This window comes from Crinia signifera, chromosome 9 (genome assembly GCF_055691185.1).
Source record: "Crinia signifera chromosome 9, ASM5569118v1, whole genome shotgun sequence".
NCBI classification, from domain to species: domain Eukaryota; kingdom Metazoa; phylum Chordata; class Amphibia; order Anura; family Myobatrachidae; genus Crinia; species Crinia signifera.
The window spans coordinates 55,865,974-55,891,521 of record NC_139225.1 but is presented as its reverse complement, the minus strand read 5'-3'; the positions used below and the strand labels follow the sequence as shown (position 1 = coordinate 55,891,521).

Sequence of the window (25,548 nt, the reverse complement as noted above, 5' to 3'; positions counted from 1 at the left end):
TCTCTTGCTATTTAAATTGGAAACTTTTTATTTTTATTGCCAATACAGACATTTGGGACAGGTCAAACAGACACAATAGCCATCACCTAAAAACTTACTACACTGTTTAGGCCCAATTCCAACTGCTTTTGGCAGCTAAACAGTGTTGAGCCTCTTTAGTAGTTTAATTTGAGACCACCTGCTAATATCATGTCCTGTAGGACTTTTTACATTACCAACACATGATTTTATTCAGTAAGCCAATATAGTTAGGAAACTTTTTTATTAGCTTACCTGGTTATAGAAGTAGAAGAGGGCAAAAAAGTGCCTGTATATCACCTACAGCCATACCACATTGGATACGCCCAATCTCGTCTGATCTTGGAAACTAAGCAGTGCTGGGCCTGGTTAGTACTTGGGTGGGAGACCACATGGGAACACCAGGTGCTGTAGGTTTTTCCCATTACTGGCAAATTTTTTTATTCTCTAGCTTTTTAAATTGGAAACTTTTTTCTCTTTATTGACAGTACAGACATTTGGAAGAGGTCAAACAGACACAATAGCCATCACCTAAAAACTTACCACACTGTTTAGGCCCAATTCCAACTGCTTTTGGCAGCTAAACAGTGTTGAGCCTCTTTAGTAGTTTAATTTGAGACCACCTGCTAATATCATGTCCTGTAGGTCTTTTTACATTACCAACACATGATTTTTTTCAGTAAGGCAATACAGTTAGGAAACTTTTTTATTAGCTTACCTGGTTATAGAAGTAGAAGAGGGCAAAAAAGTGCCGGTATCTCACCTACAGCCATACCACATTGGATACGCCCAATCTTGTCTGATCTTGGAAGCTAAGCAGTGTTGGGCCTGGTTAGTACTTGGGTGGGAGACCACAAGGGAACACCAGGTGCTGTAGGTTTTTTCCCATTAATGGCAAATTGTTTTTATTCTCTTGCTATTTAAATTGGAAACTTTTTATTTTTATTGCCAATACAGACATTTGGGACAGGTCAAACAGACACAATAGCCATCACCTAAAAACTTACCACACTGTTTAGGTACAATTCCAACTGCTTTTGGCAGCTAAACAGTGTTGAGCCTCTTTAGTAGTTTAATTTGAGACCACCTGCTAATATTATGTCCTGTAGGTCTTTTTACATTACCAACACATGATTTTTTTCAGTAAGCCAATATAGTTAGGAAACTTTTTTATTAGCTTACCTGGTTATAGAAGTAGAAGAGGGCAAAAAAGTGCTGGTATCTCACCTGCAGCCATACCTCATTGCATACACCCAATCTCGTCTGATCTTGGAAGCTAAGCAGTGTTGGGCCTGGTTAGTACTTGGGTGGGAGACCACATGGGAACACCAGGTGCTGTAGGTTTTTTCCCATTAATGGCAAATTGTTTTTATTCTCTTGCTATTTAAATTGGAAACTTTTTATTTTTATTGCCAATACAGACATTTGGGACAGGTCAAACAGACACAATAGCCATCACCTAAAAACTTACCACACTGTTTAGGCCCAATTCCAACTGCTTTTGGGAGCTAAACAGTGTTGAGCCTCTTTAGTAGTTTAATTTAAGACCACCTGCTAATATCATGTCCTGTAGGTCTTTTTACATTATCAACACATGATTTTTTTCAGTAAGCCAATATAGTTAGGAAACTTTTTTATTAGCTTACCTGGTTATAGAAGTAGAAGAGGGCAAAAAATTGCCGGTATCTCACCTACAGCCATACCACATTGGATACGCCCAATCTCGTCTGATCTTGGAAGCTAAGCAGTGTTGGGCCTGGTTAGTACTTGGGTGGGAGACCACATGGGAACACCTGGTGCTGTAGGTTTTTTCCCATTAATGGCAAATTGTTTTTATTCTCTTGCTATTTAAATTGGAAACTTTTTATTTTTATTGCCAATACAGACATTTGGGACAGGTCGAACAGACACAATAGCCATCACCTAAAAACTTACCACACTGTTTAGGCCCAATTCCAACTGCTTTTGGGAGCTAAACAGTGTTGAGCCTCTTTAGTAGTTTAATTTGAGACCACCTGCTAATATCATGTCCTGTAGGTCTTTTTACATTACCAACACATGATTTTTTTCAGTAAGCCAATATAGTTAGGAAACTTTTTTATTAGCTTACCTGGTTATAGAAGTAGAAGAGGGCAAAAAAGTGCCTGTATCTCACCTACAGCCATACCACATTGGATACGCCCAATCTCGTCTGATCTTGGAAGCTAAGCAGTGTTGGGCCTGGTTAGTACTTGGGTGGGAGACCACATGGGAACACCAGGTGCTGTAGGTTTTTCCCATTACTGGCAAATTGTTTTTATTCTCTAGCTTTTTAAATTGGAAACTTTTTTCTCTTTATTGACAGTACAGACATTTGGAAGAGGTCAAACAGACACAATAGCCATCACCTAAAAACTTACCACACTGTCTAGGCCCAATTCCAACTGCTTTTGGCAGCTAAACAGTGTTGAGCCTCTTTAGTAGTTTAATTTGAGACCACCTGCTAATATCATGTCCTGTAGGTCTTTTTACATTACCAACACATGATTTTTTTCAGTAAGGCAATACAGTTAGGAAACTTTTTTATTAGCTTACCTGGTTATAGAAGTAGAAGAGGGCAAAAAAGTGCCGGTATCTCACCTACAGCCATACCACATTGGATACGCCCAATCTCGTCTGATCTTGGAAGCTAAGCAGTGTTGGGCCTGGTTAGTACTTGGGTGGGAGACCACATGGGAACACCAGGTGCTGTAGGTTTTTTCCCAATAATGGCAAATTGTTTTTATTCTCTTGCTATTTAAATTGGAAACTTTTTATTTTTATTGCCAATACAGACATTTGGGACAGGTCGAACAGACACAATAGCCATCACCTAAAAACTTACCACACTGTTTAGGCCCAATTCCAACTGCTTTGGGGAGCTAAACAGTGTTGAGCCTCTTTAGTAGTTTCATTTGAGACCACCTGCTAATATCATGTCCTGTAGGTCTTTTTACATTACCAACACATGATTTTTTTCAGTAAGCCAATAAAGTTAGGAAACTTTTTTATTAGCTTACCTGGTTATAGAAGTAGAAGAGGGCAAAAAAGTGCCTGTATCTCACCTACAGCCATACCACATTGGATACCTCCTATCTTGTCTGATCTTGGAAGCTAAGCAGTGTTGGGCCTGGTTAGTACTTGGGTGGGAGACCACATGGGAACACCAGGTGCTGTAGGTTTTTCCCATTACTGGCAAATTGTTTTTATTCTCTAGCTTTTTAAATTGGAAACTTTTTTCTCTTTATTGACAGTACAGACATTTGGAAGAGGTCAAACAGACACAATAGCCATCACCTAAAAACTTACCACACTGTCTAGGCCCAATTCCAACTGCTTTTGGCAGCTAAACAGTGTTGAGCCTCTTTAGTAGTTTAATTTGAGACCACCTGCTAATATCATGTCCTGTAGGTCTTTTTACATTACCAACACATGATTTTTTTCAGTAAGGCAATACAGTTAGGAAACTTTTTTATTAGCTTACCTGGTTATAGAAGTAGAAGAGGGCAAAAAAGTGTCGGTATCTCACCTACAGCCATACCACATTGGATACGCCCAATCTCGTCTGATCTTGGAAGCTAAGCAGTGTTGGGCCTGGTTAGTACTTGGGTGGGAGACCACATGGGAACACCAGGTGCTGTAGGTTTTTTCCCATTAATGGCAAATTGTTTTTATTCTCTAGCTATTTAAATTGGAAACTTTTTATTTTTATTGCCAATACAGACATTTGGGACAGGTCAAACAGACACAATAGCCATCACCTAAAAACTTACCACACTGTTTAGGCCCAATTCCAACTGCTTTTGGGAGCTAAACAGTGTTGAGCCTCTTTAGTAGTTTAATTTGAGACCACCTGCTAATATCATGTCCTGTAGGTCTTTTTACATTACCAACACATGATTTTTTTCAGTAAGCCAATATAGTTAGGAAACTTTTTTATTAGCTTACCTGGTTATAGAAGTAAAAGAGGGCAAAAAAGTGCCTGTATCTCACCTACAGCCATACCACATTGGATACGCCCAATCTCGTCTGATCTTAGAAGCTAAGCAGTGCTGGGCCTGGTTAGTACTTGGGTGGGAGACCACATGGGAACACCAGGAGCTGTAGGATTTTCCCATTACTGGCAAATTGTTTTTATTCTCTAGCTTTTTAAATTGGAAACTTTTTTCTCTTTATTGACAGTACAGACATTTGGAAGAGGTCAAACAGACACAATAGCCATCACCTAAAAACTTACCACACTGTTTAGGCCCAATTCCAACTGCTTTTGGCAGCTAAACAGTGTTGAGCCTCTTTAGTAGTTTAATTTGAGACCACCTGCTAATATCATGTCCTGTAGGTCTTTTTACATTACCAACACATGATTTTTTTCAGTAAGGCAATACAGTTAGGAAACTTTTATATTAGCTTACCTGGTTATAGAAGTAGAAGAGGGCAAAAAAGTGCCGGTATCTCACCTACAGCCATACCACATTGGATACGCCCAATCTCGTCTGATCTTGGAAGCTAAGCAGTGTTGGGCCTGGTTAGTACTTGGGTGGGAGACCACATGGGAACACCAGGTGCTGTAGGTTTTTTCCCATTAATGGCAAATTGTTTTTATTCTCTTGCTATTTAAATTGGAAACTTTTTAATTTTATTGCCAATACAGACATTTGGGACAGGTCAAACAGACACAATAGCCATCACCTAAAAACTTACCACACTGTTTAGGCCCAATTCCAACTGCTTTTGGCAGCTAAACAGTGTTGAGCCTCTTTAGTAGTTTAATTTGAGACCACCTGCTAATATCATGTCCTGTAGGTCTTTTTACATTACCAACACATGATTTTTTTCAGTAAGCCAATATAGTTAGGAAACTTTTTTATTAGCTTACCTGGTTATAGAAGTAGAAGAGGGCAAAAAAGTGCCTGTATCTCACCTACAGCCATACCACATTGGATACGCCCAATCTCGTCTGATCTTGGAAGCTAAGCAGTGTTGGGCCTGGTTAGTACTTGGGTGGGAGACCACATGGGAACACCAGGTGCTGTAGGTTTTTCCCATTACTGGCAAATTGTTTTTATTCTCTAGCTTTTTAAATTGGAAACTTTTTTCTCTTTATTGACAGTACAGACATTTGGAAGAGGTCCAGCAGACACAATAGCCATCACCTAAAAACTTACCACACTGTTTAGGCCCATTTCCAACTGCTTTTGGGAGCTAAACAGTGTTGAGCCTCTTTAGTAGTTTAATTTGAGACCACCTGCTAATATCATGTCCTGTAGGTCTTTTTACATTACCAACACATGATTTTTTTCAGTAAGCCAATATAGTTAGGAAACTTTTTTATTAGCTTACCTGGTTATAGAAGTAGAAGAGGGCAAAAAGTGCCTGTATCTCACCTACAGCCATACCACATTGGATACGCCCAATCTCGTCTGATCTTGGAAGCTAAGCAGTGCTGGGCCTGGTTAGTACTTGGGTGGGAGACCACATGGGAACACCAGGTGCTGTAGGTTTTTCCCATTACTGGCAAATTGTTTTTATTCTCTAGCTTTTTAAATTGAAAACTTTTTTCTCTTTATTGACAGTACAGACATTTGGAAGAGGTCAAACAGACACAATAGCCATCACCTAAAAACTTACCACACTGTTTAGGCCCAATTCCAACTGCTTTTGGCAGCTAAACAGTGTTGAGCCTCTTTAGTAGTTTAATTTGAGACCACCTGCTAATATCATGTCCTGTAGGTCTTTTTACATTACCAACACATGATTTTTTTCAGTAAGGCAATACAGTTAGGAAACTTTTTTATTAGCTTACCTGGTTATAGAAGTAGAAGAGGGCAAAAAAGTGCCGGTATCTCACCTACAGCCATACCACATTGGATACGCCCAATCTCGTCTGATCTTGGAAGCTAAGCAGTGTTGGGCCTGGTTAGTACTTGGGTGGGAGACCACATGGGAACACCAGGTGCTGTAGGTTTTTTCCCATTAATGGCAAATTGTTTTTATTCTCTTGCTATTTAAATTGGAAACTTTTTATTTTTATTGCCAATACAGACATTTGGGACAGGTCAAACAGACACAATAGCCATCACCTAAAAACTTACGACACTGTTTAGGCCCAATTCCAACTGCTTTTGGCAGCTAAACAGTGTTGAGCCTCTTTAGTAGTTTAATTTGAGACCACCTGCTAATATCATGTCCTGTAGGTCTTTTTACATTACCAACACATGATTTTTTTCAGTAAGCCAATATAGTTAGGAAACTTTTTTATTAGCTTACCTGGTTATAGAAGTAGAAGAGGGCAAAAAAGTGCCTGTATCTCACCTACAGCCATACCACATTGGATACGCCCAATCTCGTCTGATCTTGGAAGCTAAGCAATGTTGGGCCTGGTTAGTACTTGGGTGGGAGACCACATGGGAACACCAGGTGCTGTAGGTTTTTCCCATTACTGGCAAATTGTTTTTATTCTCTAGCTTTTTAAATTGGAAACTTTTTTCTCTTTATTGACAGTACAGACATTTGGAAGAGGTCCAACAGACACAATAGCCATCACCTAAAAACTTACCACACTGTTTAGGCCCAATTCCAACTGCTTTTGGCAGCTAAACAATCTTGAGCCTCTTTAATAGTTTAATTTGAGACCAACTGCTAATATCATGTCCTGTAGGACTTTTTACATTACCAACACATGATTTTATTCAGTAAGGCAATACAGTTAGGAAACTTTTTTATTAGCTTACCTGGTTATAGAAGTAGAAGAGGGCAAAAAAGTGCTGGTATCTCACCTGCAGCCATACCTCATTGCATACACCCAATCTCGTCTGATCTTGGAAGCTAAGCAGTATTGGGCCTGGTTAGTACTTGGGTGGGAGACCACATGGGAACACCAGGTGCTGTAGGTTTTTTTCCCATTAATGGCAAATTGTTTTTATTCTCTAGCTATTTAAATTGGAAACTTTTTATTTTTATTGCCAATACAGACATTTGGGACAGGTCAAACAGACACAATAGCCATCACCTAAAAACTTACCACACTGTTTAGGCCCAATTCCAACTGCTTTTGGGAGCTAAACAGTGTTGAGCCTCTTTAGTAGTTTAATTTGAGACCACCTGCTAATATCATGTCCTGTAGCTCTTTTTACATTACCAACACATGATTTTTTTTAAGTAAGGCAATACAGTTAGGAAACTTTTTTATTAGCTTACCTGGTTATAGAAGTAGAAGAGGGCAAAAAAGTGCAGGTATCTCACCTACAGCCATACCACATTGGATACGCCCAATCTCGTCTGATCTTGGAAGCTAAGCAGTGTTGGGCCTGGTTAGTACTTGGGTGGGAGACCACATGGGAACACCAGGTGCTGTAGGTTTTTTCCCATTAATGGCAAATTGTTTTTATTCTCTAGCTATTTAAATTGGAAACTTTTTATTTTTATTGCCAATACAGACATTTGGGACAGGTCAAACAGACACAATAGCCATCACCTAAAAACTTACCACACTGTTTAGGCCCAATTCCAACTGCTTTTGGGAGCTAAACAGTGTTGAGCCTCTTTAGTAGTTTAATTTGAGACCACCTGCTAATATCATGTCCTGTAGGTCTTTTTACATTACCAACACATGATTTTTTTCAGTAAGGCAATACAGTTAGGAAACTTTTTTATTAGCTTACCTGGTTATAAAAGTAGAAGAGGGCAAAAAAGTGCCGGTATCTCACCTACAGCCATACCACATTGGATACGCCCAATCTCGTCTGATCTTGGAAGCTAAGCAGTGTTAGGCCTGGTTAGTACTTGGGTGGGAGACCACATGGGAACACCAGGTGCTGTAGGTTTTTTCCCATTAATGGCAAATTGTTTTTATTCTCTAGCTATTTAAATTGGAAACTTTTTATTTTTATTGCCAATACAGACATTTGGGACAGGTCAAACAGACACAATAGCCATCACCTAAAAACTTACCACACTGTTTAGGCCCAATTCCAACTGCTTTTGGGAGCTAAACAGTGTTGAGCCTCTTTAGTAGTTTAATTTGAGACCACCTGCTAATATCATGTCCTGTAGGTCTTTTTACATTACCAACACATGATTATTTTCAGTAAGCCAATATAGTTAGGAAACTTTTTTATTAGCTTACCTGGTTATAGAAGTAGAAGAGGGCAAAAAAGTGCCTATATCTCACCTACAGCCATACCACATTGGATACGCCCAATCTCGTCTGATCTTGGAAGCTAAGCAGTGCTGGGCCTGGTTAGTACTTGGGTGGGAGACCACATGGGAACACCAGGTGCTGTAGGTTTTTCCCATTACTGGCAAATTGTTTTTATTCTCTAGCTTTTTAAATTGGAAACTTTTTTCTCTTTATTGACAGTACAGACATTTGGAAGAGGTCAAACAGACACAATAGCCATCACCTAAAAACTTACCACACTGTTTAGGCCCAATTCCAACTGCTTTTGGCAGCTAAACAGTGTTGAGCCTCTTTAGTAGTTTAATTTGAGACCACCTGCTAATATCATGTCCTGTAGATCTTTTTACATTACCAACACATGATTTTTTTCAGTAAGGCAATACAGTTAGGAAACTTTTTTATTAGCTTACCTGGTTATAGAAGTAGAAGAGGGCAAAAAAGTGCCGGTATCTCACCTACAGCCATACCACATTGGATACGCCCAATCTCGTCTGATCTTGGAAGCTAAGCAGTGTTTGGCCTGGTTAGTACTTGGGTGGGAGACCACATGGGAACACCAGGTGCTGTAGGTTTTTTCCCATTAATGGCAAATTGTTTTTATTCTCTTGCTATTTAAATTGGAAACGTTTTATTTTTATTGCCAATACAGACATTTGGGACAAGTCAAACAGACACAATAGCCATCACCTAAAAACTTACCACACTGTTTAGGCCCAATTCCAACTGCTTTTGGGAGCTAAACAGTGTTGAGCCTCTTTAGTAGTTTCATTTGAGACCACCTGCTAATATCATGTCCTGTAGGTCTTTTTACATTACCAGCACATGATTTTTTTCAGTAAGCCAATATAGTTAGGAAACTTTTTTATTAGCTTACCTGGTTATAGAAGTAGAAGAGGGCAAAAAAGTGACTGTATCTCACCTACAGCCATACCACATTGGATACGCCCAATCTCGTCTGATCTTTGAAGCTAAGCAGTGTTGGGCCTGGTTAGTACTTGGGTGGGAGACCACATGGGAACACCAGGTGCTGTAGGTTTTTCCCATTACTGGCAAATTGTTTTTATTCTCTAGCTTTTTAAATTGGAAACTTTTTTCTCTTTATTGACAGTACAGACATTTGGAAGAGGTCAAACAGACACAAAAGCCATCACCTAAAAACTTACCACACTGTCTAGGCCCAATTCCAACTGCTTTTGGCAGCTAAACAGTGTTGAGCCTCTTTAGTAGTTTAATTTGAGACCACCTGCTAATATCATGTCCTGTAGGTCTTTTTACATTACCAACACATGATTTTTTTCAGTAAGGCAATACAGTTAGGAAACTTTTTTATTAGCTTACCTGGTTATAGAAGTAGAAGAGGGCAAAAAAGTGCCGGTATCTCACCTACAGCCATACCACATTAGATAGCCCAATCTCGTCTGATCTTGGAAGCTAAGCAGTGTTGGGCCTGGTTAGTACTTGGGTGGGAGACCACATGGGAACACCAGGTGCTGTAGGTTTTTTTCCCAATAATGGCAAATTGTTTTTATTCTCTAGCTATTTAAATTGGAAACTTTTTATTTTTATTGCCAATACAGACATTTGGGACAGGTCAAACAGACACAATAGCCATCACCTAAAAACTTACCACACTGTTTAGGCCCAATTCCAACTGCTTTTGGGAGCTAAACAGTGTTGAGCATCTTTAGTAGTTTAATTTGAGACCACCTGCTAATATCATGTCCTGTAGGTCTTTTTACATTACCAACACATGATTTTTTTCAGTAAGCCAATATAGTTAGGAAACTTTTTTATTAGCTTACCTGGTTATAGAAGTAGAAGAGGGCAAAAAAGTGCCTGTATCTCACCTACAGCCATACCACATTGGATACGCCCAATCTCGTCTGATCTTGGAAGCTAAGCAGTGTTGGGCCTGGATAGTACTTGGGTGGGAGACCACATGGGAAAACCAGGTGCTGTAGGTTTTTTCCCATTAATGGCAAATTGTTTTTATTCTCTTGCTATTTAAATTGGAAACTTTTTATTTTTATTGCCAATACAGACATTTGGGACAGGTCAAACAGACACAATAGCCATCACCTAAAAACTGATCACACTGTTTAGGCACAATTCCAACTGCTTTTGGGAACTAAACAGTGTTGAGCATCTTTAGTAGTTTAATTTGAGACCACCTGCTAATATCATGTCCTGTAGGTCTTTTTACATTACCATCACATGATTTTTTTCAGTAAGCCAATATAGTTAGGAAACTTTTTTATTAGCTTACCTGGTTATAGAAGTAGAAGAGGGCAAAAAAGTGCCTGTATCTCACCTACAGCCATACCACATTGGATACGCCCAATCTCGTCTGATCTTGGAAGCTAAGCAGTGTTGGGCCTGGTTAGTACTTGGGTGGGAGACCACATGGGAACACCAGGTGCTGTAGGTTTTTCCCATTACTGGCAAATTGTTTTTATTCTCTAGCTTTTTAAATTGGAAACTTTTTTCTCTTTATTGACAGTACAGACATTTGGAAGAGGTCAAACAGACACAATAGCCATCACCTAAAAACTTACCACACTGTCTAGGCCCAATTCCAACTGCTTTTGGCAGCTAAACAGTGTTGAGCCTCTTTAGTAGTTTAATTTGAGACCACCTGCTAATATCATGTCCTGTAGGTCTTTTTACATTACCAACACATGATTTTTTTCAGTAAGGCAATACAGTTAGGAAACTTTTTTATTAGCTTACCTGGTTATAGAAGTAGAAGAGGGCAAAAAAGTGCCGGTATCTCACCTACAGCCATACCACATTGGATACGCCCAATCTCGTCTGATCTTGGAAGCTAAGCAGTGTTGGGCCTGGTTAGGACTTGGGTGGGAGACCACATGGGAACACCAGGTGCTGTAGGTTTTTTCCCATTAATGGAAAAAATTTTTTTATTCTCTTGCTATTTAAATTGGAAACTTTTTTCTCTTTATTGACAGTACAGACATTTGGGACAGGTCAAACAGACACAATAGCCATCACCTAAAAACTTACCACACTATTTAGGCCCAATTCCAACTGCTTTTGGGAGCTAAACAGTGTTGAGCCTCTTTAGTAGTTTAATTTGAGACCACCTGCTAATATCATGTCCTGTAGGTCTTTTTACATTACCAACACATGATTTTTTTCAGTAAGGCTATACAGTTAGGAAACTTTTTTATTAGCTTACATGGTTATAGAAGTAGAAGAGGGCAAAAAAAGTGCTGGCATCTCACCTACAGCCATACCACATTGGATACGCCCAATCTCGTCTGATCTTGGAAGCTAAGCAGTGTTGGGCCTGGTTAGTACTTGGGTGGGAGACCACATGGGAACACCAGGTGCTGTAGGTTTATCCCATTACTGGCATATTGTTTTTATTCTCTAGCTTTTTAAATTTGAAACTTTTTTCTCTTTATTGACAGTACAGACATTTGGAAGAGGTCAAACAGACACAATAGCCTTCACCTAAAAACTTACCACACTGTTTAGGCCCAATTCCAACTGCTTCTGGCAGCTAAACAGTGTTGAGCCTCTTTAGTAGTTTAATTTGAGACCACCTGCTAATATCATGTCCTGTAGGTCTTTTTACATTACCAACACATGATTTTTTTCAGTAAGGCATTACAGTTAGGAAACTTTTTTATTAGCTTACCTGGTTATAGAAGTAGAAGAGGGCAAAAAAGTGACGGTATCTCACCTACAGCCATACCACATTGGATACGCCCAATCTCGTCTGATCTTGGAAGCTAAGCAGTGCTGGGCCTGGTTAGTACTTGGGTGGGAGATTACATGGGAACACCAGGTGCTGTAGGTTTCTCCCATTACTGGCAAATTGTTTTTATTCTCTAGCTTTTTAAATTGGAAACTATTTTCTCTTTATTGACATTACAGACATTTGGAAGAGGTCAAACAGACACAATAGCCATCACCTAAAAACTTACCACACTGTTTAGGCCCAATTCCAACTGCTTTTGGCAGCTAAACGGTGTTGAGCCTCTTTAGTAGTTTAATTTGAGACCACCTGCTAATATCATGTCCTGTAGGTCTTTTTACATTACCAACACATGATTTTTTTCAGTAAGGCAATACAGTTAGGAAACTTTTTAATTAGCTTACCTGGTTATAGAAGTAGAAGAGGGCAAAAAAGTGCCGGTATCTTACCTACAGCCATACCACATTGGATACGCCCAATCTCGTCTGATCTTGGAAGCTAAGCAGTGTTGGGCCTGGTTAGTACTTGGGTGGGAGACCACATGGGAACACCAGGTGCTGTAGGTTTTTCCCATTACTGGCAAATTGTTTTTATTCTCTAGCTTTTTAAATTGGAAACTTTTTTCTCTTTATTGACAGTACAGACATTTGGAAGAGGTCCAACAGACACAATAGCCATCACCTAAAAACTTACCACACTGTTTAGGCCCAATTCCAACTGCTTTTGGCAGCTAAACAGTGTTGAGCCTCTTTAGTAGTTTAATTTGAGACCACCTGCTAATATCATGTCCTGTAGGACTTTTTACATTACCAACACATGATTTTATTCAGTAAGGCAATACAGTTAGGAAACTTTTTTATTAGCTTACCTGGTTATAGAAGTAGAAGAGGGCAAAAAAGTGCTGGCACCTCACCTGCAGCCATACCTCATTGCATACACCCAATCTCATCTGATCTTGGAAGCTAAGCAGTGTTGGGCCTGGTTAGTACTTGGGTGGGAGAGCACATGGGAACACCAGGTGCTGTAGGTTTTTTCCCATTAATGGCAAAATGTTTTTATTCTCTTGCTATTTAAATTGGAAACTTTTTATTTTTATTGCCAATACAGACATTTGGGACAGGTCAAACAGACACAATAGCCATCACCTAAAAACTTACTACACTGTTTAGGCCCAATTCCAACTGCTTTTGGCAGCTAAACAGTGTTGAGCCTCTTTAGTAGTTTAATTTGAGACCACCTGCTAATATCATGTCCTGTAGGACTTTTTACATTACCAACACATGATTTTATTCAGTAAGCCAATATAGTTAGGAAACTTTTTTATTAGCTTACCTGGTTATAGAAGTAGAAGAGGGCAAAAAAGTGCCTGTATATCACCTACAGCCATACCACATTGGATACGCCCAATCTCGTCTGATCTTGGAAACTAAGCAGTGCTGGGCCTGGTTAGTACTTGGGTGGGAGACCACATGGGAACACCAGGTGCTGTAGGTTTTTCCCATTACTGGCAAATTTTTTTATTCTCTAGCTTTTTAAATTGGAAACTTTTTTCTCTTTATTGACAGTACAGACATTTGGAAGAGGTCAAACAGACACAATAGCCATCACCTAAAAACTTACCACACTGTTTAGGCCCAATTCCAACTGCTTTTGGCAGCTAAACAGTGTTGAGCCTCTTTAGTAGTTTAATTTGAGACCACCTGCTAATATCATGTCCTGTAGGTCTTTTTACATTACCAACACATGATTTTTTTCAGTAAGGCAATACAGTTAGGAAACTTTTTTATTAGCTTACCTGGTTATAGAAGTAGAAGAGGGCAAAAAAGTGCCGGTATCTCACCTACAGCCATACCACATTGGATACGCCCAATCTTGTCTGATCTTGGAAGCTAAGCAGTGTTGGGCCTGGTTAGTACTTGGGTGGGAGACCACAAGGGAACACCAGGTGCTGTAGGTTTTTTCCCATTAATGGCAAATTGTTTTTATTCTCTTGCTATTTAAATTGGAAACTTTTTATTTTTATTGCCAATACAGACATTTGGGACAGGTCAAACAGACACAATAGCCATCACCTAAAAACTTACCACACTGTTTAGGTACAATTCCAACTGCTTTTGGCAGCTAAACAGTGTTGAGCCTCTTAAGTAGTTTAATTTGAGACCACCTGCTAATATTATGTCCTGTAGGTCTTTTTACATTACCAACACATGATTTTTTTCAGTAAGCCAATATAGTTAGGAAACTTTTTTATTAGCTTACCTGGTTATAGAAGTAGAAGAGGGCAAAAAAGTGCTGGTATCTCACCTGCAGCCATACCTCATTGCATACACCCAATCTCGTCTGATCTTGGAAGCTAAGCAGTGTTGGGCCTGGTTAGTACTTGGGTGGGAGACCACATGGGAACACCAGGTGCTGTAGGTTTTTTCCCATTAATGGCAAATTGTTTTTATTCTCTTGCTATTTAAATTGGAAACTTTTTATTTTTATTGCCAATACAGACATTTGGGACAGGTCAAACAGACACAATAGCCATCACCTAAAAACTTACCACACTGTTTAGGCCCAATTCCAACTGCTTTTGGGAGCTAAACAGTGTTGAGCCTCTTTAGTAGTTTAATTTAAGACCACCTGCTAATATCATGTCCTGTAGGTCTTTTTACATTATCAACACATGATTTTTTTCAGTAAGCCAATATAGTTAGGAAACTTTTTTATTAGCTTACCTGGTTATAGAAGTAGAAGAGGGCAAAAAATTGCCGGTATCTCACCTACAGCCATACCACATTGGATACGCCCAATCTCGTCTGATCTTGGAAGCTAAGCAGTGTTGGGCCTGGTTAGTACTTGGGTGGGAGACCACATGGGAACACCAGGTGCTGTAGGTTTTTTCCCATTAATGGCAAATTGTTTTTATTCTCTTGCTATTTAAATTGGAAACTTTTTATTTTTATTGCCAATACAGACATTTGGGACAGGTCGAACAGACACAATAGCCATCACCTAAAAACTTACCACACTGTTTAGGCCCAATTCCAACTGCTTTTGGGAGCTAAACAGTGTTGAGCCTCTTTAGTAGTTTAATTTGAGACCACCTGCTAATATCATGTCCTGTAGGTCTTTTTACATTACCAACACATGATTTTTTTCAGTAAGCCAATATAGTTAGGAAACTTTTTTATTAGCTTACCTGGTTATAGAAGTAGAAGAGGGCAAAAAAGTGCCTGTATCTCACCTACAGCCATACCACATTGGATACGCCCAATCTCGTCTGATCTTGGAAGCTAAGCAGTGTTGGGCCTGGTTAGTACTTGGGTGGGAGACCACATGGGAACACCAGGTGCTGTAGGTTTTTCCCATTACTGGCAAATTGTTTTTATTCTCTAGCTTTTTAAATTGGAAACTTTTTTCTCTTTATTGACAGTACAGACATTTGGAAGAGGTCAAACAGACACAATAGCCATCACCTAAAAACTTACCACACTGTCTAGGCCCAATTCCAACTGCTTTTGGCAGCTAAACAGTGTTGAGCCTCTTTAGTAGTTTAATTTGAGACCACCTGCTAATATCATGTCCTGTAGGTCTTTTTACATTACCAACACATGATTTTTTTCAGTAAGGCAATACAGTTAGGAAACTTTTTTATTAGCTTACCTGGTTATAGAAGTAGAAGAGGGCAAAAAAGTGCCGGTATCTCACCTACAGCCATACCACATTGGATACGCCCAATCTCGTCTGATCTTGGAAGCTAAGCAGTGTTGGGCCTGGTTAGTACTTGGGTGGGAGACCACATGGGAACACCAGGTGCTGTAGGTTTTTTCCCAATAATGGCAAATTGTTTTTATTCTCTTGCTATTTAAATTGGAAACTTTTTATTTTTATTGCCAATACAGACATTTGGGACAGGTCGAACAGACACAATAGCCATCACCTAAAAACTTACCACACTGTTTAGGCCCAATTCCAACTGCTTTTGGGAGCTAAACAGTGTTGAGCCTCTTTAGTAGTTTAATTTGAGACCACCTGCTAATATCATGTCCTGTAGGTCTTTTTACATTACCAACACATGATTTTTTTCAGTAAGCCAATATAGTTAGGAAACTATTTTATTAGCTTACCTGGTTATAGAAGTAAAAGAGGGCAAAAAAGTGCCTGTATCTCACCTACAGCCATACCACATTGGATACGCCCAATCTCGTCTGATCTTAGAAGCTAAGCAGTGCTGGGCCTGGTTAGTACTTGGGTGGGAGACCACATGGGAACACCAGGAGCTGTAGGTTTTTCCCATTACTGGCAAATTGTTTTTATTCTCTAGCTTTTTAAATTGGAAACTTTTTTCTCTTTATTGACAGTACAGACATTTGGAAGAGGTCAAACAGACACAATAGCCATCACCTAAAAACTTACCACACTGTTTAGGCCCAATTCCAACTGCTTTTGGCAGCTAAACAGTGTTGAGCCTCTTTAGTAGTTTAATTTGAGACCACCTGCTAATATCATGTCCTGTAGGTCTTTTTACATTACCAACACATGATTTTTTTCAGTAAGGCAATACAGTTAGGAAACTTTTATATTAGCTTACCTGGTTATAGAAGTAGAAGAGGGCAAAAAAGTGCCGGTATCTCACCTACAGCCATACCACATTGGATACGCCCAATCTCGTCTGATCTTGGAAGCTAAGCAGTGTTGGGCCTGGTTAGTACTTGGGTGGGAGACCACATGGGAACACCAGGTGCTGTAGGTTTTTTCCCATTAATGGCAAATTGTTTTTATTCTCTTGCTATTTAAATTGGAAACTTTTTAATTTTATTGCCAATACAGACATTTGGGACAGGTCAAACAGACACAATAGCCATCACCTAAAAACTTACCACACTGTTTAGGCCCAATTCCAACTGCTTTTGGCAGCTAAACAGTGTTGAGCCTCTTTAGTAGTTTAATTTGAGACCACCTGCTAATATCATGTCCTGTAGGTCTTTTTACATTACCAACACATGATTTTTTTCAGTAAGCCAATATAGTTAGGAAACTTTTTTATTAGCTTACCTGGTTATAGAAGTAGAAGAGGGCAAAAAAGTGCCTGTATCTCACCTACAGCCATACCACATTGGATACGCCCAATCTCGTCTGATCTTGGAAGCTAAGCAGTGTTGGGCCTGGTTAGTACTTGGGTGGGAGACCACATGGGAACACCAGGTGCTGTAGGTTTTTCCCATTACTGGCAAATTGTTTTTATTCTCTAGCTTTTTAAATTGGAAACTTTTTTCTCTTTATTGACAGTACAGACATTTGGAAGAGGTCCAGCAGACACAATAGCCATCACCTAAAAACTTACCACACTGTTTAGGCCCATTTCCAACTGCTTTTGGGAGCTAAACAGTGTTGAGCCTCTTTAGTAGTTTAATTTGAGACCACCTGCTAATATCATGTCCTGTAGGTCTTTTTACATTACCAACACATGATTTTTTTCAGTAAGCCAATATAGTTAGGAAACTTTTTTATTAGCTTACCTGGTTATAGAAGTAGAAGAGGGCAAAAAGTGCCTGTATCTCACCTACAGCCATACCACATTGGATACGCCCAATCTCGTCTGATCTTGGAAGCTAAGCAGTGCTGGGCCTGGTTAGTACTTGGGTGGGAGACCACATGGGAACACCAGGTGCTGTAGGTTTTTCCCATTACTGGCAAATTGTTTTTATTCTCTAGCTTTTTAAATTGAAAACTTTTTTCTCTTTATTGACAGTACAGACATTTGGAAGAGGTCAAACAGACACAATAGCCATCACCTAAAAACTTACCACACTGTTTAGGCCCAATTCCAACTGCTTTTGGCAGCTAAACAGTGTTGAGCCTCTTTAGTAGTTTAATTTGAGACCACCTGCTAATATCATGTCCTGTAGGTCTTTTTACATTACCAACACATGATTTTTTTCAGTAAGGCAATACAGTTAGGAAACTTTTTTATTAGCTTACCTGGTTATAGAAGTAGAAGAGGGCAAAAAAGTGCCGGTATCTCACCTACAGCCGTACCACATTGGATACGCCCAATCTCGTCTGATCTTGGAAGCTAAGCAGTGTTGGGCCTGGTTAGTACTTGGGTGGGAGACCACATGGGAACACCAGGTGCTGTAGGTTTTTTCCCATTAATGGCAAATTGTTTTTATTCTCTTGCTATTTAAATTGGAAACTTTTTATTTTTATTGCCAATACAGACATTTGGGACAGGTCAAACAGACACAATAGCCATCACCTAAAAACTTACGACACTGTTTAGGCCCAATTCCAACTGCTTTTGGCAGCTAAACAGTGTTGAGCCTCTTTAGTAGTTTAATTTGAGACCACCTGCTAATATCATGTCCTGTAGGTCTTTTTACATTACCAACACATGATTTTTTTCAGTAAGCCAATATAGTTAGGAAACTTTTTTATTAGCTTACCTGGTTATAGAAGTAGAAGAGGGCAAAAAAGTGCCTGTATCTCACCTACAGCCATACCACATTGGATACGCCCAATCTCGTCTGATCTTGGAAGCTAAGCAGTGTTGGGCCTGGTTAGTACTTGGGTGGGAGACCACATGGGAACACCAGGTGCTGTAGGTTTTTCCCATTACTGGCAAATTGTTTTTATTCTCTAGCTTTTTAAATTGGAAACTTTTTTCTCTTTATTGACAGTACAGACATTTGGAAGAGGTCCAACAGACACAATAGCCATCACCTAAAAACTTACCACACTGTTTAGGCCCAATTCCAACTGCTTTTGGCAGCTAAACAATCTTGAGCCTCTTTAGTAGTTTAATTTGAGACCACCTGCTAATATCATGTCCTGTAGGACTTTTTACATTACCAACACATGATTTTATTCAGTAAGGCAATACAGTTAGGAAACTTTTTTATTAGCTTACCTGGTTATAGAAGTAGAAGAGGGCAAAAAAGTGCCGGTATCTCACCTGCAGCCATACCTCATTGCATACACCCAATCTCGTCTGATCTTGGAAGCTAAGCAGTATTGGGCCTGGTTAGTACTTGGGTGGGAGACCACATGGGAACACCAGGTGCTGTAGGTTTTTTTCCCATTAATGGCAAATTGTTTTTATTCTCTAGCTATTTAAATTGGAAACTTTTTATTTTTATTGCCAATACAGACATTTGGGACAGGTCAAACAGACACAATAGCCATCACCTAAAAACTTACCACACTGTTTAGGCCCAATTCCAACTGCTTTTGGGAGCTAAACAGTGTTGAGCCTCTTTAGTAGTTTAATTTGAGACCACCTGCTAATATCATGTCCTGTAGCTCTTTTTACATTACCAACACATGATTTTTTTCAGTAAGGCAATACAGTTAGGAAACTTTTTTATTAGCTTACCTGGTTATAGAAGTAGAAGAGGGCAAAAAAGTGCCGGTATCTCACCTACAGCCATACCACATTGGATACGCCCAATCTCGTCTGATCTTGGAAGCTAAGCAGTGTTGGGCCTGGTTAGTACTTGGGTGGGAGACCACATGGGAACACCAGGTGCTGTAGGTTTTTTCCCATTAATGGCAAATTGTTTTTATTCTCTAGCTATTTAAATTGGAAAATTTTTATTTTTATTGCCAATACAGACATTTGGGACAGGTCAAACAGACACAATAGCCATCACCTAAAAACTTACCACACTGTTTAGGCCCAATTCCAACTGCTTTTGGGAGCTAAACAGTGTTGAGCCTCTTTAGTAGTTTAATTTGAGACCACCTGCTAATATCATGTCCTGTAGGTCTTTTTACATTACCAACACATGATTTTTTTCAGTAAGGCAATACAGTTAGGAAACTTTTTTATTAGCTTACCTGGTTATAAAAGTAGAAGAGGGCAAAAAAGTGCTGGTATCTCACCTACAGCCATACCACATTGGATACGCCCAATCTCGTCTGATCTTGGAAGCTAAGCAGTGTTAGGCCTGGTTAGTACTTGGGTGGGAGACCACATGGGAACACCAGGTGCTGTAGGTTTTTTCCCATTAATGGCAAATTGTTTTTATTCTCTAGCTATTTAAATTGGAAACTTTTTATTTTTATTGCCAATACAGACATTTGGGACAGGTCAAACAGACACAATAGCCATCACCTAAAAACTTACCACACTGTTTAGGCCCAATTCCAACTGCTTTTGGGAGCTAAACAGTGTTGAGCCTCTTTAGTAGTTTAATTTGAGACCACCTGCTAATATCATGTCCTGTAGGTCTTTTTACATTACCAACACATGATTATTTTCAGTAAGCCAATATAGTTAGGAAACTTTTTTATTAGCTTACCTGGTTATAGAAGTAGAAGAGGGCAAAAAAGTGCCTGTATCTCACCTACAGCCATACCACATTGGATACGCCCAATCTCGTCTGATCTTGGAAGCTAAGCAGTGCTGGGCCTGGTTAGTACTTGGGTGGGAGACCACATGGGAACACCAGGTGCTGTAGGTTTTTCCCATTACTGGCAAATTGTTTTTATTCTCTAGCTTTTTAAATTGGAAACTTTTTTCTCTTTATTGACAGTACAGACATTTGGAAGAGGTCAAACAGACACAATAGCCATCACCTAAAAACTTACCACACTGTTTAGGCCCAATTCCAACTGCTTTTGGCAGCTAAACAGTGATGAGCCTCTTTAGTAGTTTAATTTGAGACCACCTGCTAATATCATGTCCTGTAGGTCTTTTTACATTACCAACACATGATTTTTTTCAGTAAGGCAATACAGTTAGGAAACTTTTTTATTAGCTTACCTGGTTATAGAAGTAGAAGAGGGCAAAAAAGTGCCGGTATCTCACCTACAGCCATACCACATTGGATACGCCCAATCTCGTCTGATCTTGGAAGCTAAGTAGTGTTTGGCCTGGTTAGTACTTGGGTGGGAGACCACATGGGAACACCAGGTGCTGTAGGTTTTTTCCCATTAATGGCAAATTGTTTTTATTCTCTTGCTATTTAAATTGGAAACGTTTTATTTTTATTGCCAATACAGACATTTGGGACAAGTCAAACAGACACAATAGCCATCACCTAAAAACTTACCACACTGTTTAGGCCCAATTCCAACTGCTTTTGGGAGCTAAACAGTGTTGAGCCTCTTTAGTAGTTTCATTTGAGACCACCTGCTAATATCATGTCCTGTAGGTCTTTTTACATTACCAGCACATGATTTTTTTCAGTAAGCCAATATAGTTAGGAAACTTTTTTATTAGCTTACCTGGTTATAGAAGTAGAAGAGGGCAAAAAAGTGACTGTATCTCACCTACAGCCATACCACATTGGATACGCCCAATCTCGTCTGATCTTGGAAGCTAAGCAGTGTTGGGCCTGGTTAGTACTTGGGTGGGAGACCACATGGGAACACCAGGTGCTGTAGGTTTTTCCCATTACTGACAAATTGTTTTTATTCTCTAGCTTTTTAAATTGGAAACTTTTTTCTCTTTATTGACAGTACAGACATTTGGAAGAGGTCAAACAGACACAATAGCCATCACCTAAAAACTTACCACACTGTCTAGGCCCAATTCCAACTGCTTTTGGCAGCTAAACAGTGTTGAGCCTCTTTAGTAGTTTAATTTGAGACCACCTGCTAATATCATGTCCTGTAGGTCTTTTTACATTACCAACACATGATTTTTTTCAGTAAGGCAATACAGTTAGGAAACTTTTTTATTAGCTTACCTGGTTATAGAAGTAGAAGAGGGCAAAAAAGTGCCGGTGTCTCACCTACAGCCATACCACATTAGATAGCCCAATCTCGTCTGATCTTGGAAGCTAAGCAGTGTTGGGCCTGGTTAGTACTTGGGTGGGAGACCACATGGGAACACCAGGTGCTGTAGGTTTTTTTCCCAATAATGGCAAATTGTTTTTATTCTCTAGCTATTTAAATTGGAAACTTTTTATTTTTATTGCCAATACAGACATTTGGGACAGGTCAAACAGACACAATAGCCATCACCTAAAAACTTACCACACTGTTTAGGCCCAATTCCAACTGCTTTTGGGAGCTAAACAGTGTTGAGCATCTTTAGTAGTTTAATTTGAGACCACCTGCTAATATCATGTCCTGTAGGTCTTTTTACATTACCAACACATGATTTTTTTCAGTAAGCCAATATAGTTAGGAAACTTTTTTATTAGCTTACCTGGTTATAGAAGTAGAAGAGGGCAAAAAAGTGCCTGTATCTCACCTACAGCCATACCACATTGGATACGCCCAATCTCGTCTGATCTTGGAAGCTAAGCAGTGTTGGGCCTGGATAGTACTTGGGTGGGATACCACATGGGAAAACCAGGTGCTGTAGGTTTTTTCCCATTAATGGCAAATTGTTTTTATTCTCTTGCTATTTAAATTGGAAACTTTTTATTTTTATTGCCAATACAGACATTTGGGACAGGTCAAACAGACACAATAGCCATCACCTAAAAACTGATCACACTGTTTAGGCACAATTCCAACTGCTTTTGGGAACTAAACAGTGTTGAGCCTCTTTAGTAGTTTAATTTGAGACCACCTGCTAATATCATGTCCTGTAGGTCTTTTTACATTACCATCACATGATTTTTTTCAGTAAGCCAATATAGTTAGGAAACTTTTTTATTAGCTTACCTGGTTATAGAAGTAGAAGAGGGCAAAAAAGTGCCTGTATCTCACCTACAGCCATACCACATTGGATACGCCCAATCTCGTCTGATCTTGGAAGCTAAGCAGTGTTGGGCCTGGTTAGTACTTGGGTGGGAGACCACATGGGAACACCAGGTGCTGTAGGTTTTTCCCATTACTGGCAAATTGTTTTTATTCTCTAGCTTTTTAAATTGGAAACTTTTTTCTCTTTATTGACAGTACAGACATTTGGAAGAGGTCAAACAGACACAATAGCCATCACCTAAAAACTTACCACACTGTCTAGGCCCAATTCCAACTGCTTTTGGCAGCTAAACAGTGTTGAGCCTCTTTAGTAGTTTAATTTGAGACCACCTGCTAATATCATGTCCTGTAGGTCTTTTTACATTACCAACACATGATTTTTTTCAGTAAGGCAATACAGTTAGGAAGCTTTTTTATTAGCTTACCTGGTTATAGAAGTAGAAGAGGGCAAAAAAGTGCCGGTATCTCACCTACAGCCATACCACATTGGATACGCCCAATCTCGTCTGATCTTGGAAGCTAAGCAGTGTTGGGCCTGGTTAGGACTTGGGTGGGAGACCACATGGGAACACCAGGTGCTGTAGGTTTTTTCCCATTAATGGAAAAAAATTTTTTATTCTCTTGCTATTTAAATTGGAAACTTTTTTCTCTTTATTGACAGTACAGACATTTGGGACAGGTCAAACAGACACAATAGCCATCACCTAAAAACTTACCACACTATTTAGGCCCAATTCCAACTGCTTTTGGGAGCTAAACAGTGTTGAGCCTCTTTAGTAGTTTAATTTGAGACCACCTGCTAATATCATGTCCTGTAGGTCTTTTTACATTACCAACACATGATTTTTTTCAGTAAGGCTATACAGTTAGGAAACTTTTTTATTAGCTTACATGGTTATAGAAGTAGAAGAGGGCAAAAAAAGTGCTGGCATCTCACCTACAGCCATACCACATTGGATACGCCCAATCTCGTCTGATCTTGGAAGCTAAGCAGTGTTGGGCCTGGTTAGTACTTGGGTGGGAGACCACATGGGAACACCAGGTGCTGTAGGTTTATCCCATTACTGGCATATTGTTTTTATTCTCTAGCTTTTTAAATTTGAAACTTTTTTCTCTTTATTGACAGTACAGACATTTGGAAGAGGTCAAACAGACACAATAGCCTTCACCTAAAAACTTACCACACTGTTTAGGCCCAATTCCAACTGCTTCTGGCAGCTAAACAGTGTTGAGCCTCTTTAGTAGTTTAATTTGAGACCACCTGCTAATATCATGTCCTGTAGGTCTTTTTACATTACCAACACATGATTTTTTTCAGTAAGGCATTACAGTTAGGAAACTTTTTTATTAGCTTACCTGGTTATAGAAGTAGAAGAGGGCAAAAAAGTGACGGTATCTCACCTACAGCCATACCACATTGGATACGCCCAATCTCGTCTGATCTTGGAAGCTAAGCAGTGCTGGGCCTGGTTAGTACTTGGGTGGGAGATTACATGGGAACACCAGGTGCTGTAGGTTTCTCCCATTACTGGCAAATTGTTTTTATTCTCTAGCTTTTTAAATTGGAAACTATTTTCTCTTTATTGACATTACAGACATTTGGAAGAGGTCAAACAGACACAATAGCCATCACCTAAAAACTTACCACACTGTTTAGGCCCAATTCCAACTGCTTTTGGCAGCTAAACGGTGTTGAGCCTCTTTAGTAGTTTAATTTGAGACCACCTGCTAATATCATGTCCTGTAGGTCTTTTTACATTACCAACACATGATTTTTTTCAGTAAGGCAATACAGTTAGGAAACTTTTTTATTAGCTTACCTGGTTATAGAAGTAGAAGAGGGCAAAAAAGTGCCAGTATCTCACCTACAGCCATACCACATTGGATACGCCCAATCTCGTCTGATCTTGGAAGCTAAGCAGTGTTGGGCCTCGTTAGTACTTGGGTGGGAGACCACATGGGAACACCAGGTGCTGTAGGTTTTTTTCCCATTAATGGCAAATTGTTTTTATTCTCTAGCTATTTAAATTGGAAACTTTTTATTTTTATTGCCAATACAGACATTTGGGACAGGTCAAACAGACACAATAGCCGTCACCTAAAAACTTACCACACTGTTTAGGCCCAATTCCAACTGCTTTTGGGAGCTAAACAGTGTTGAGCCTCTTTAGTAGTTTAATTTGAGACCACCTGCTAATATCATGTCCTGTAGGTCTTTTTACATTACCAACACATGATTTTTTTCAGTAAGGCAATACAGTTAGGAAACTTTTTTATTAGCTTACCTGGTTATAGAAGTAGAAGAGGGCAAAAAAGTGCCAGTATCTCACCTACAGCCATACCACATTGGATACGCCCAATCTCGTCTGATCTTGGAAGCTAAGCAGTGTTGGGCCTCGTTAGTACTTGGGTGGGAGACCACATGGGAACACCAGGTGCTGTAGGTTTTTTCCCATTAATGGCAAATTGTTTTTATTCTCTTGCTATTTAACTTGGAAACTTTTTATTTTTATTGCCAATACAGACATTTGGGACAGGTCAAACAGACACAATAGCCATCACCTAAAAACTTACCACACTGTTTAGGCCCAATTCCAACTGCTTTTGGCAGCTAAACAGTGTTGAGCCTCTTTAGTAGTTTAATTTGAGACCACCTGCTAATATCATGTCCTGTAGGACTTTTTACATTACCAAAACATGATTTTATTCAGTAAGGAAATACAGTTAGGAAACTTTTTCATTAGCTTACCTGGTTATAGAAGTAGAAGAGGGCAAAAAAGTGCTGGTATCTCACCTGCAGCCATACCTCATTGCATACACCCAATCTCGTCTGATCTTGGAAGCTAAGCAGTGTTGGGCCTGGTTAGTACTTGGGTGGGAGACCACATGGGAACACCAGGTGCTGTAGGTTTTTTCCCATTAATGGCAAATTGTTTTTATTCTCTTGCTATTTAAATTGGAA

General features: G+C 39.5%; 55 non-coding genes across 55 annotated transcripts; all 55 read left to right on the top strand.

Moving 5' to 3' along the window:
- Positions 1-316: 316 nt before the first annotated feature.
- LOC146038707 (5S ribosomal RNA) lies at positions 317-435 on the top strand. The gene has a single exon (XR_014462276.1). It is a non-coding gene; the product is annotated as a 5S ribosomal RNA (ribosomal RNA).
- Positions 436-779: 344 nt separating this feature from the next.
- On the top strand, positions 780-898 carry LOC146038895 (5S ribosomal RNA). Its single transcript, XR_014462447.1, has one exon. It is a non-coding gene; the product is annotated as a 5S ribosomal RNA (ribosomal RNA).
- A 345-nt stretch (positions 899-1,243) lies between these two features.
- Positions 1,244-1,362, top strand: LOC146037985 (5S ribosomal RNA). Its single transcript, XR_014461615.1, has one exon. It is a non-coding gene; the product is annotated as a 5S ribosomal RNA (ribosomal RNA).
- Positions 1,363-1,707: 345 nt separating this feature from the next.
- LOC146037540 (5S ribosomal RNA) lies at positions 1,708-1,826 on the top strand. Its single transcript, XR_014461207.1, has one exon. It is a non-coding gene; the product is annotated as a 5S ribosomal RNA (ribosomal RNA).
- Positions 1,827-2,171: 345 nt separating this feature from the next.
- LOC146038275 (5S ribosomal RNA) lies at positions 2,172-2,290 on the top strand. Its single transcript, XR_014461880.1, has one exon. It is a non-coding gene; the product is annotated as a 5S ribosomal RNA (ribosomal RNA).
- A 345-nt stretch (positions 2,291-2,635) lies between these two features.
- Positions 2,636-2,754, top strand: LOC146038263 (5S ribosomal RNA). The gene has a single exon (XR_014461869.1). It is a non-coding gene; the product is annotated as a 5S ribosomal RNA (ribosomal RNA).
- A 345-nt stretch (positions 2,755-3,099) lies between these two features.
- LOC146039559 (5S ribosomal RNA) lies at positions 3,100-3,218 on the top strand. The gene has a single exon (XR_014463053.1). It is a non-coding gene; the product is annotated as a 5S ribosomal RNA (ribosomal RNA).
- A 345-nt stretch (positions 3,219-3,563) lies between these two features.
- On the top strand, positions 3,564-3,682 carry LOC146038251 (5S ribosomal RNA). Its single transcript, XR_014461858.1, has one exon. It is a non-coding gene; the product is annotated as a 5S ribosomal RNA (ribosomal RNA).
- Positions 3,683-4,027: 345 nt separating this feature from the next.
- LOC146039489 (5S ribosomal RNA) lies at positions 4,028-4,146 on the top strand. The gene has a single exon (XR_014462990.1). It is a non-coding gene; the product is annotated as a 5S ribosomal RNA (ribosomal RNA).
- A 345-nt stretch (positions 4,147-4,491) lies between these two features.
- Positions 4,492-4,610, top strand: LOC146038238 (5S ribosomal RNA). The gene has a single exon (XR_014461846.1). It is a non-coding gene; the product is annotated as a 5S ribosomal RNA (ribosomal RNA).
- A 345-nt stretch (positions 4,611-4,955) lies between these two features.
- LOC146038226 (5S ribosomal RNA) lies at positions 4,956-5,074 on the top strand. Its single transcript, XR_014461835.1, has one exon. It is a non-coding gene; the product is annotated as a 5S ribosomal RNA (ribosomal RNA).
- Positions 5,075-5,418: 344 nt separating this feature from the next.
- Positions 5,419-5,537, top strand: LOC146037644 (5S ribosomal RNA). Its single transcript, XR_014461303.1, has one exon. It is a non-coding gene; the product is annotated as a 5S ribosomal RNA (ribosomal RNA).
- A 345-nt stretch (positions 5,538-5,882) lies between these two features.
- LOC146038214 (5S ribosomal RNA) lies at positions 5,883-6,001 on the top strand. Its single transcript, XR_014461824.1, has one exon. It is a non-coding gene; the product is annotated as a 5S ribosomal RNA (ribosomal RNA).
- Positions 6,002-6,346: 345 nt separating this feature from the next.
- Positions 6,347-6,465, top strand: LOC146039350 (5S ribosomal RNA). The gene has a single exon (XR_014462862.1). It is a non-coding gene; the product is annotated as a 5S ribosomal RNA (ribosomal RNA).
- A 345-nt stretch (positions 6,466-6,810) lies between these two features.
- Positions 6,811-6,929, top strand: LOC146038939 (5S ribosomal RNA). The gene has a single exon (XR_014462488.1). It is a non-coding gene; the product is annotated as a 5S ribosomal RNA (ribosomal RNA).
- Positions 6,930-7,276: 347 nt separating this feature from the next.
- Positions 7,277-7,395, top strand: LOC146038202 (5S ribosomal RNA). Its single transcript, XR_014461813.1, has one exon. It is a non-coding gene; the product is annotated as a 5S ribosomal RNA (ribosomal RNA).
- Positions 7,396-7,740: 345 nt separating this feature from the next.
- LOC146038513 (5S ribosomal RNA) lies at positions 7,741-7,859 on the top strand. Its single transcript, XR_014462099.1, has one exon. It is a non-coding gene; the product is annotated as a 5S ribosomal RNA (ribosomal RNA).
- A 345-nt stretch (positions 7,860-8,204) lies between these two features.
- Positions 8,205-8,323, top strand: LOC146037643 (5S ribosomal RNA). Its single transcript, XR_014461302.1, has one exon. It is a non-coding gene; the product is annotated as a 5S ribosomal RNA (ribosomal RNA).
- A 345-nt stretch (positions 8,324-8,668) lies between these two features.
- LOC146038726 (5S ribosomal RNA) lies at positions 8,669-8,787 on the top strand. Its single transcript, XR_014462294.1, has one exon. It is a non-coding gene; the product is annotated as a 5S ribosomal RNA (ribosomal RNA).
- A 345-nt stretch (positions 8,788-9,132) lies between these two features.
- Positions 9,133-9,251, top strand: LOC146038567 (5S ribosomal RNA). The gene has a single exon (XR_014462148.1). It is a non-coding gene; the product is annotated as a 5S ribosomal RNA (ribosomal RNA).
- A 345-nt stretch (positions 9,252-9,596) lies between these two features.
- Positions 9,597-9,714, top strand: LOC146039619 (5S ribosomal RNA). Its single transcript, XR_014463108.1, has one exon. It is a non-coding gene; the product is annotated as a 5S ribosomal RNA (ribosomal RNA).
- Positions 9,715-10,060: 346 nt separating this feature from the next.
- LOC146037568 (5S ribosomal RNA) lies at positions 10,061-10,179 on the top strand. Its single transcript, XR_014461233.1, has one exon. It is a non-coding gene; the product is annotated as a 5S ribosomal RNA (ribosomal RNA).
- A 345-nt stretch (positions 10,180-10,524) lies between these two features.
- LOC146038190 (5S ribosomal RNA) lies at positions 10,525-10,643 on the top strand. The gene has a single exon (XR_014461801.1). It is a non-coding gene; the product is annotated as a 5S ribosomal RNA (ribosomal RNA).
- A 345-nt stretch (positions 10,644-10,988) lies between these two features.
- LOC146038986 (5S ribosomal RNA) lies at positions 10,989-11,107 on the top strand. Its single transcript, XR_014462531.1, has one exon. It is a non-coding gene; the product is annotated as a 5S ribosomal RNA (ribosomal RNA).
- A 348-nt stretch (positions 11,108-11,455) lies between these two features.
- LOC146038178 (5S ribosomal RNA) lies at positions 11,456-11,574 on the top strand. The gene has a single exon (XR_014461790.1). It is a non-coding gene; the product is annotated as a 5S ribosomal RNA (ribosomal RNA).
- Positions 11,575-11,919: 345 nt separating this feature from the next.
- LOC146039009 (5S ribosomal RNA) lies at positions 11,920-12,038 on the top strand. The gene has a single exon (XR_014462552.1). It is a non-coding gene; the product is annotated as a 5S ribosomal RNA (ribosomal RNA).
- Positions 12,039-12,383: 345 nt separating this feature from the next.
- Positions 12,384-12,502, top strand: LOC146038165 (5S ribosomal RNA). Its single transcript, XR_014461779.1, has one exon. It is a non-coding gene; the product is annotated as a 5S ribosomal RNA (ribosomal RNA).
- A 345-nt stretch (positions 12,503-12,847) lies between these two features.
- Positions 12,848-12,966, top strand: LOC146039044 (5S ribosomal RNA). Its single transcript, XR_014462584.1, has one exon. It is a non-coding gene; the product is annotated as a 5S ribosomal RNA (ribosomal RNA).
- A 345-nt stretch (positions 12,967-13,311) lies between these two features.
- LOC146038705 (5S ribosomal RNA) lies at positions 13,312-13,430 on the top strand. Its single transcript, XR_014462275.1, has one exon. It is a non-coding gene; the product is annotated as a 5S ribosomal RNA (ribosomal RNA).
- A 344-nt stretch (positions 13,431-13,774) lies between these two features.
- On the top strand, positions 13,775-13,893 carry LOC146038893 (5S ribosomal RNA). Its single transcript, XR_014462446.1, has one exon. It is a non-coding gene; the product is annotated as a 5S ribosomal RNA (ribosomal RNA).
- Positions 13,894-14,238: 345 nt separating this feature from the next.
- LOC146037984 (5S ribosomal RNA) lies at positions 14,239-14,357 on the top strand. The gene has a single exon (XR_014461614.1). It is a non-coding gene; the product is annotated as a 5S ribosomal RNA (ribosomal RNA).
- Positions 14,358-14,702: 345 nt separating this feature from the next.
- LOC146038153 (5S ribosomal RNA) lies at positions 14,703-14,821 on the top strand. Its single transcript, XR_014461768.1, has one exon. It is a non-coding gene; the product is annotated as a 5S ribosomal RNA (ribosomal RNA).
- A 345-nt stretch (positions 14,822-15,166) lies between these two features.
- LOC146038141 (5S ribosomal RNA) lies at positions 15,167-15,285 on the top strand. Its single transcript, XR_014461757.1, has one exon. It is a non-coding gene; the product is annotated as a 5S ribosomal RNA (ribosomal RNA).
- Positions 15,286-15,630: 345 nt separating this feature from the next.
- LOC146038129 (5S ribosomal RNA) lies at positions 15,631-15,749 on the top strand. Its single transcript, XR_014461746.1, has one exon. It is a non-coding gene; the product is annotated as a 5S ribosomal RNA (ribosomal RNA).
- A 345-nt stretch (positions 15,750-16,094) lies between these two features.
- LOC146039189 (5S ribosomal RNA) lies at positions 16,095-16,213 on the top strand. Its single transcript, XR_014462717.1, has one exon. It is a non-coding gene; the product is annotated as a 5S ribosomal RNA (ribosomal RNA).
- Positions 16,214-16,558: 345 nt separating this feature from the next.
- On the top strand, positions 16,559-16,677 carry LOC146038116 (5S ribosomal RNA). Its single transcript, XR_014461734.1, has one exon. It is a non-coding gene; the product is annotated as a 5S ribosomal RNA (ribosomal RNA).
- Positions 16,678-17,022: 345 nt separating this feature from the next.
- LOC146038104 (5S ribosomal RNA) lies at positions 17,023-17,141 on the top strand. The gene has a single exon (XR_014461723.1). It is a non-coding gene; the product is annotated as a 5S ribosomal RNA (ribosomal RNA).
- Positions 17,142-17,485: 344 nt separating this feature from the next.
- LOC146037642 (5S ribosomal RNA) lies at positions 17,486-17,604 on the top strand. The gene has a single exon (XR_014461301.1). It is a non-coding gene; the product is annotated as a 5S ribosomal RNA (ribosomal RNA).
- A 345-nt stretch (positions 17,605-17,949) lies between these two features.
- LOC146038072 (5S ribosomal RNA) lies at positions 17,950-18,068 on the top strand. Its single transcript, XR_014461693.1, has one exon. It is a non-coding gene; the product is annotated as a 5S ribosomal RNA (ribosomal RNA).
- Positions 18,069-18,413: 345 nt separating this feature from the next.
- Positions 18,414-18,532, top strand: LOC146038092 (5S ribosomal RNA). Its single transcript, XR_014461712.1, has one exon. It is a non-coding gene; the product is annotated as a 5S ribosomal RNA (ribosomal RNA).
- A 345-nt stretch (positions 18,533-18,877) lies between these two features.
- On the top strand, positions 18,878-18,996 carry LOC146038936 (5S ribosomal RNA). Its single transcript, XR_014462486.1, has one exon. It is a non-coding gene; the product is annotated as a 5S ribosomal RNA (ribosomal RNA).
- A 346-nt stretch (positions 18,997-19,342) lies between these two features.
- LOC146038080 (5S ribosomal RNA) lies at positions 19,343-19,461 on the top strand. The gene has a single exon (XR_014461701.1). It is a non-coding gene; the product is annotated as a 5S ribosomal RNA (ribosomal RNA).
- Positions 19,462-19,806: 345 nt separating this feature from the next.
- Positions 19,807-19,925, top strand: LOC146038512 (5S ribosomal RNA). Its single transcript, XR_014462098.1, has one exon. It is a non-coding gene; the product is annotated as a 5S ribosomal RNA (ribosomal RNA).
- Positions 19,926-20,270: 345 nt separating this feature from the next.
- Positions 20,271-20,389, top strand: LOC146037641 (5S ribosomal RNA). The gene has a single exon (XR_014461300.1). It is a non-coding gene; the product is annotated as a 5S ribosomal RNA (ribosomal RNA).
- A 345-nt stretch (positions 20,390-20,734) lies between these two features.
- On the top strand, positions 20,735-20,853 carry LOC146039178 (5S ribosomal RNA). Its single transcript, XR_014462707.1, has one exon. It is a non-coding gene; the product is annotated as a 5S ribosomal RNA (ribosomal RNA).
- A 345-nt stretch (positions 20,854-21,198) lies between these two features.
- LOC146038068 (5S ribosomal RNA) lies at positions 21,199-21,317 on the top strand. Its single transcript, XR_014461689.1, has one exon. It is a non-coding gene; the product is annotated as a 5S ribosomal RNA (ribosomal RNA).
- Positions 21,318-21,662: 345 nt separating this feature from the next.
- LOC146039618 (5S ribosomal RNA) lies at positions 21,663-21,780 on the top strand. The gene has a single exon (XR_014463107.1). It is a non-coding gene; the product is annotated as a 5S ribosomal RNA (ribosomal RNA).
- Positions 21,781-22,126: 346 nt separating this feature from the next.
- Positions 22,127-22,245, top strand: LOC146037918 (5S ribosomal RNA). Its single transcript, XR_014461553.1, has one exon. It is a non-coding gene; the product is annotated as a 5S ribosomal RNA (ribosomal RNA).
- Positions 22,246-22,590: 345 nt separating this feature from the next.
- On the top strand, positions 22,591-22,709 carry LOC146038054 (5S ribosomal RNA). Its single transcript, XR_014461678.1, has one exon. It is a non-coding gene; the product is annotated as a 5S ribosomal RNA (ribosomal RNA).
- A 345-nt stretch (positions 22,710-23,054) lies between these two features.
- On the top strand, positions 23,055-23,173 carry LOC146038985 (5S ribosomal RNA). Its single transcript, XR_014462530.1, has one exon. It is a non-coding gene; the product is annotated as a 5S ribosomal RNA (ribosomal RNA).
- Positions 23,174-23,521: 348 nt separating this feature from the next.
- Positions 23,522-23,640, top strand: LOC146038042 (5S ribosomal RNA). The gene has a single exon (XR_014461667.1). It is a non-coding gene; the product is annotated as a 5S ribosomal RNA (ribosomal RNA).
- Positions 23,641-23,985: 345 nt separating this feature from the next.
- Positions 23,986-24,104, top strand: LOC146039008 (5S ribosomal RNA). The gene has a single exon (XR_014462551.1). It is a non-coding gene; the product is annotated as a 5S ribosomal RNA (ribosomal RNA).
- Positions 24,105-24,449: 345 nt separating this feature from the next.
- On the top strand, positions 24,450-24,568 carry LOC146038954 (5S ribosomal RNA). Its single transcript, XR_014462502.1, has one exon. It is a non-coding gene; the product is annotated as a 5S ribosomal RNA (ribosomal RNA).
- A 346-nt stretch (positions 24,569-24,914) lies between these two features.
- LOC146038953 (5S ribosomal RNA) lies at positions 24,915-25,033 on the top strand. Its single transcript, XR_014462501.1, has one exon. It is a non-coding gene; the product is annotated as a 5S ribosomal RNA (ribosomal RNA).
- A 345-nt stretch (positions 25,034-25,378) lies between these two features.
- Positions 25,379-25,497, top strand: LOC146037983 (5S ribosomal RNA). Its single transcript, XR_014461613.1, has one exon. It is a non-coding gene; the product is annotated as a 5S ribosomal RNA (ribosomal RNA).
- The last annotated feature ends 51 nt before the right edge of the window (positions 25,498-25,548 follow it).